Here is a 6,986-nt window from a genome sequence, read left to right on the forward strand (position 1 = left end):
TTAAGCCCATCTATTTTTCTCTCAAACTTAGTTCTAATTAGAAATGCACCGATTGTTAGGCATTAAATGTTGGCATTGTCAAGATTGTTGGAGAGAAGGAAGGAGTCTCGCTTGAAGCTTTCTTGCTTGCACAATGGGGGACGACACACAAGGGTGGAGGCTGAAAACAGTTTTTCTCTTCTTAGTTGTGTAAGCCAAAAAAGAACACTTGTACAAAGAAATAGAAGAACCCTATGTATGGGTCTCAAACCAAACTCAACTAACTAAGGTGGCATACTAACTGAGCCATGAACTAGAGTAGATAAGGATAGCTATCATGTAGCTATTATTCATGGGCGGTGTACCAACCGCGTCTGCAACTGACAAGTCGGTGACATAAATACACAACGGTCACCCTGGCATATCACGAGTGGAGCTCGATATCTCAACAGGCATGGTGTGTTGATAGGTTGCCACCATGGTAGGACAGGATAAAGGAGGCAAACTACCATTCTCAGAAGAGAAACTGACCAAATTCAGCATCGCCATTGAGACGCGCGGATTTAGTCACTTCACTTTCAAGCACACACGGAATCTAGAGGAAGCCATCATGGAGGAACCCGCGATCAAAGACTTAGTGGACACATGTCATCTCCACAAGTACGTGGAGAAGGTGGGGCAGGCGGTGGATTACAGTATGTGCATGGATTTTTTGAGGAATTTTGACAAAAGCAGGAACTGTGGCACCGTCATAGTAAGGACATGGGAGCAAGAAAGGAGAATCGAAGTGCCCCTCAATGCAACGATCATAGAAAAAGCCCTGGGGCTTGTGCCAAAGAAAGAGAGAAAGCCGAGGCGAGACGTTTACACCATGCTGGGGGTCAAGAAAGAAGCGGTGCATACTGTGGATGGAATCAGCTTGGCTGATATCCCGTACCCAGCGGTGAGACTACAAGCAAAGATGATCCATACCCTCTTCTCAAGCTAGCATTACAATGCGCTGATGAACAGGATCGGGGTCCCACTATTGGAAAGCATAGCAGCAGGAACCCCTGAAGAAATAGACTGGAATGGATTCATACAGAAGACCATTCAAAGTTCAGCTGCCCTCCTCACTCCGGCAGAAGCACCAGTAGGAGGAGGGTCCCCTGCCTCAACAGCGCGCTCTGCAAGGAAGAAACCTGCGTCGAAAGCAGCTACAATCAGATACGGGGGCATCCTGACAGCCATCATAGACGAAGCAATAAAGAATGAGGGCGTCATGGAGGAGGAAGCGGCGCATCAAAGCTCAGCTCACCACGACGGAGGGGAATCAAGCAAAAGAACAGTAAGCAACAAGGGAGAGCAGGAAGTGCCGCCTCCACAAGTGACCGCACCCGCAGAACAAAGCAAACGTGATAGGAGACAGAGGGAGAAAAAAGAGAAATTAAGGAAGAACGGGCTGACATCAAAAAGGCTAAGAGAGAGCCTCGAAGGGCCGAGGAAGAAAGGAGGAGGAAAGAGGAGGAGGAGCTCGCCAGAATAGGAGAGGAATCAAAGAAGGCATAAGAGGACAGGAAAAGGAGGGCAGAGGAAGAAGCCGAGGAGCAGCAACTCAAGGAACTGGCAGAACTGGCAAAAGCCACCCGAAGGTTGGTGGAAGAGACCCATGGGGGCAAAGAACTCGAACCTGCAAGCCCTGGCCATAAAGCCAAAGCTAGTGCAAGTGTGGAAGCAGCACCGATGGTCGTAGGCAAGGGCAAGTCCCTCCTACATCCACTCCCTCCCTCCTTTGTGCCAACAACAGCTGAAATCAGGACCGCCGCCACTGCACGGCCCACGCCTCCTCTCGACGTGGCATAGCTCATGACCATGATGCAGATGGTCTTGAGCAGGGTGGCCAAAATTGTCCCTGAAACTCGATTGAAAAGGCCCGTCGCCGTTGCAGATGCAGAGTCTCGGCAAGACCCCAAATGACAGAGGCTGGAGGCATCGACCACCACGCCCAATACTCCCATACCTGCCGCAGACTATGACACATATGTGGCCGAGTTACTAACACAACTGGACAAGGCAAAAGAAGAAAAGAAGGTGGCCCTGCTGGAACTAGAGAAAGAAAAGGAGACGTCAGCGGCCCTCAGGCTAGAGGTCTCAAGGCAGGAATCTGATAGACGGAGAGAGATAAAGGCCCTGCAAGACCAACTAGAAGAGAAAATGAAGCAAGCCCAAACCAATGAAAGCCGCCTTAGGCAAAGGCTGGAGGATGAGGAGCAGAGCCTAGTGGCGGAACAAAGGAACATAAAACTTTTGATGTAGCAATACAGTGATCTCCAACAAAGGGTGGCCCAAGTGGAAAAGCTCTACCAGGAGGTTCAGGAAGGCGAAGCCACTGTTCCACAAGAGCATGCAGCGGAGCCCCAGTCATGGCACGAGCAAGAAGAATAGGACAACCTAATCAGGGAAATCGAATTCCTAAAAAATGAAGGGCCGGGGGTCTCAGCAGCTGAAGCAAAGTGACTACAGGATGAAGTGCAGAGATTGCAAGATGCGCTGGAGACCTCCCAGGAAGATGTGGAAGCCCTCACGGCCATGACCTTTAACCAGAAGAGACTGCTCCGCGCTGAAATCCAGAGCCTAGAATAGTTGCTCCAAGGGAAATCAAAAATCCTGACCGAAGCGCACCATAGGCTCAACATTGTTGATCAAGAAAGAGGGATCGCTGAAGAACAGCTTGCTCAAAAACTAAAAGAAAGAAACCAGTTATGGTTCTTATCAAATGAGCAGCAACAGGTGGCAACCACCCTAGCGGGCCAGTTAGAGGAACAAAGGCAAAAGATGAAGGAGAGAGCCATGGAGTGGGAAAGAAGGAACTTTGACACGGTGAGGGATTTAACAGAACGGCTTGCGGTGGCAGAGTGTGAAAGAATGCTGGCCGAGGCTAGGGTTGAGGCTGCAGAGATAACCACTAAGACCCAACGACAAGCTTTTCTCAACGCCGTGCCCCACGTGATGCAAGCCGAGGGAGATGATACAGTGGAACAGGTGAAAAGAAAGTTGGAGCTAAGCACCCGGGCGCTACGATACGGCCTTCAAGAGCGGGAGCTTCCAACAAGCACAGGAATAACTAAAGAGCAACAGTTCTACTACCTGCGCTGTACAGGCCTTTCCACTGTGGAGCTCAAGGAGTTGGGTTTTCAAGAGCAGGAGCAGCCACCGCCACCACCACCAGTCATTCCTCCTGTGGTAGAGCGAAATGTCGAAGAGGCTTTGAGCAAGATGAGGATGAAGAGCCACAAAGGATGCCGAGTCCGCCTCAACCAGAGATCCCACAGGAGGAACCTGCCAACGCCAAGCTACCTGAACGCATAATTGCACCAAGGAGAAGGAGGCAAGAGCTAGCAGAGGAGGCCCAACGCCGAGCACGCATACTTCCACGACAACTTCCTGAGGAGCCCATGCCATTGCGAAATGATACACATCCTATAGATTGGCCCCAGGAGTTGATCATATGGCACCAGAGAGAGCTACATAAGAGGCCATTCGAGCTTTCATTCTCTTTTCCATGCTCCCTGGACCGGGCCCTACCTCTAGGAGTCGTAGCCAAGATCAAAGATCTGGCTAATGAACTCGCAAACAAATGGATGGAAGAGAGAAGCATGATAGTAACCAGGTGGAGACAAGAGCCACGAGAATACTGGGAAGACAAGGTCGGTCTGGTTCCCAAATCTGTCCAAGGCTATGAGGCACATCCAAAATGGCCGAGGAGGATTTGGGACACCAATTTTGATGCCTGGACCGCATTTTGTAGCTCCCTCTCCGAAGAGCACAATGATCCCATCTACATGCCCTACCCCCGTAGGCATGGAGTGGATTACAACAGAGATCTGCATGGGGATTTTGACTTTCCAAGAATCTATAATGTAAATGCTAGAAGCGCGGAGGAGTGCTTAGTATTTAGGGTAGAAGATCTGCTTCCCTCCATAAATCGTTTCCTTGTAGATTTCTCTTCCTGCCCCGATCTAGCATTCTTAACCACTTGTAATTACCTCCGACTTCTCAAATTCCTGCTGCTCCAGAAACCTGCAGCAGAGGAAGCCCATCTCCCTCCACTCTTTTTTGATCTTAACCTAGGAATAGATAGTAGAGCCGTGACGAGGTTGATGATGCGCGCTACTCTCCTCCCAGCTTTCTGCTTAGAGCTATTAGAAAATATGAGTGACACCCGTCTCCCAGTTCCACTGGCACGGGCACCATGCACTACACATTGAGACAAACACACCCCCTAGGAAGTGTACCACTTTTCTTGCACGTTATGTTCATGTTTCAAGAACAGGCTACTTGGCTGAAGGCGATCGTCTACTACATCCTCCAATGACAAGGAATTTTTCCAGAAGTCGGACATGACCCCATTACTGCAACTTCAGGCGCTTCACTGCGAAGGTTTCAATGGCTCCACAGATTTCATGTTGACAACCATCCGGGTACTACTGATGGACTACCATTGGCATAGATCTTGGAACCTCACCGTCCGATGATCCATGCCCACTACCTCAAGATCTACGGATCACTTATTAGCACCACAAGCCTGAAGACTTTCAACTCAAAACTGAAGATCCTCTACTCCTAGACAAGGGTTTTCAGCCCAGGCCACAGCTTTTCATGGCAAACAGTATTCAGGGGGTTTCTCCAGAATAAATCCCTCCAATACCATCCTCCTAAAGGACTGCTTCTTGTTTCAAGCGTTTCGGATACTCAAACGACGACCAGTTCCAGAGGGGCGCCAGAACAGTGAGAAAGATGCCGAAATCGTCAGGAAGACTAAAGCACACTGGAATCTCTCCTGGTCATCATCATCAAACCCCATCACCTCTCATTCACAAGCCTCAGCGTCCTCTAACCGCCAGTCACACCTAGCAATAGCATCATCTACTACTTCCCGCCACAGTGCCATGGGACTGGCACTCGTCTAGGAGGGGGGTAATGTTAACCCCAACACGAAGAAAGCAAAAGAAAGTGGAAAAGACGCAGGGCAAAGGCGGAAAAAAGGTAGCCCGACTGAAGAAAGAAGAGGAAAAAAGACCAAAAGCACAAGGGCAACCTTAAAAGTCCAAGGCAAATGCCAAAGGAGAAAGGCGCATTTTAAAATGGAAAAGGCGCACCCTGAAATCTTGTAAAAGAGCACCGGGCTCTCACCCGTGCAATTTGTAAATGTAGACAAGCGGTGGAAAGGAAGCCAAGAGGATAGACAGACAATGAGAAAAGGGGCCTAGGCTAATGGCCGGCCATGTAAAAAAAAGGGGATGTCCGCCCATGGAAATTAGGGCATGTATATAAAGTTAAAAAGTAAATGAGAAGCTCATTCTTGAGTGTGGCAGAAAGCTCTTCTTCTTCTCCTCTTTCTTCTTGCCTTCTTGCCTCCTTGCGTGTGCTTGAGAGAGGGATTGAGAGAGTGTGAGGGAGTGAGGTAGTGATCTTGTGAGGGTGAGGGATCTTGGAGAAGAAGCTCTCCATCTTCTCTCTTCATCATTTCCTCATCTCCTCTCTCATGGGAGAGGGATTGAGGTTGCTTGAGCTTGCCTCAAGGATTGTGGAGCTGCAGGGGTGCAAGAGAGAGGAAGGTACTCGATCGAGCATTAAGATAAGCTCACTACACCCATAAGGTAGGCATTGCGCGACGGCTATGTGAGAGGTAGCCATGGCTGCTCGGTTTGAAACACTTGAGCAATCAGTGGTCCATAGGTCTCGGGGTAGAGCTTGAAGAGCTCCCACATACACCCAGTGCACCGACTTTTTGCGCACCTTTAACAGAAACAGAGGCACCATCATGGTGCGCGAGAATGAAGCCACCTACCAAGTACAGATTGAGTTGACCCTGGAATGGGTGGAGAGGGAACTGGGGCTACCAACTAAAGTGGAAAGAAAGCCGAAGAGGGACGTCTATGCCATGTTGGGAATGGACAAGGTGAAGGTCCATACCAATGATGGGATTAGCTTGGCAGACATCCCAAACCTAGATATCCAGCTGCAAGCAAAAATGGTGCACACTTTGTTCTTGAGCCAGAGGTACAACACCATAATGAGCCGGATCAACGTGCCTCTACTCGACAGCATTGCGGCACAATCACTGGACGAGGTAAACCTGAACGGGTTTGTGAGGAGAACCATAGAGGCTTTAGCTAAGGCTCTAGCAACGGGAGGAAGAGCCACTAGACGAGAATCCCCATCGTCCAGACCAAAACGCAAGGCATCACCCTCCAAGGCCTCAACCATAGGGTTTGGAGATGTCCTTACTGCCATAATCGGAGAAGCACTAGGGCAAGGACAGGAAGAAGAAGATAAGAAGGGAGACAAAGAAGGAAGTGACAAGTCACCGTCACAACCCCCACCTCACACAGAAGAATAGCACAAGTCTTCAGATGAGACAGAGACTGACAAAGACGAAGAGGGAGAGTCCCAGGGCAGCCCACAAAGGCACACAGAACAAAGAATGAAAGCCCTGCATGGAAAGAGGGAAGAAGAGCGCAATAAAAAAGAAAAAGAAGATCTAGAGAGGGCTCGGAGGGAGTCGCTCAGGGATGAGGAGAAGAGAAAAAAGGAGCAAGAGGAGGCAAGATTAGCTGAGATGGAATCAAAGAAGGCAGAGGAGGAGAGGAAGAAGACTGAGAAAAAAGGAAGAGGAAGAAATAGCGCTGGCCACCTGTCGCTCCATTGAGAAGCAGCACAAAAGAGATGAGGAGGGCGCAAAGAGCCCACGCAGAACAGAAGCACCTGGTTCCAGTACCAGTGTGCCGAAAATCACACCCCCACCCCCCAGCAGAAGGAAAAGGCAAAGAACCAATGGTGACAATTCCCCCTCTCTTTGTACCTACCACACCAGCCACTCTCATCACGACAACGCCCACTACCACTACCACCCAAGGCTCCACTCCCAAGGTCGATCTCAGCAATGTCTTGGAGTGGGTGCAGTTTTTGGTTGACAAGCAGATGGGCCAAGAAGGAGGAGAGGTTGCGCCCTCTGCACCCGGAAC

This window comes from Lygodium microphyllum, chromosome 21, assembly GCF_053477565.2.
Source record: "Lygodium microphyllum isolate KBCC chromosome 21, Lygodium_microphyllum_v1.1.10, whole genome shotgun sequence".
Classification (NCBI taxonomy): Eukaryota; Viridiplantae; Streptophyta; class Polypodiopsida; order Schizaeales; family Lygodiaceae; genus Lygodium; species Lygodium microphyllum.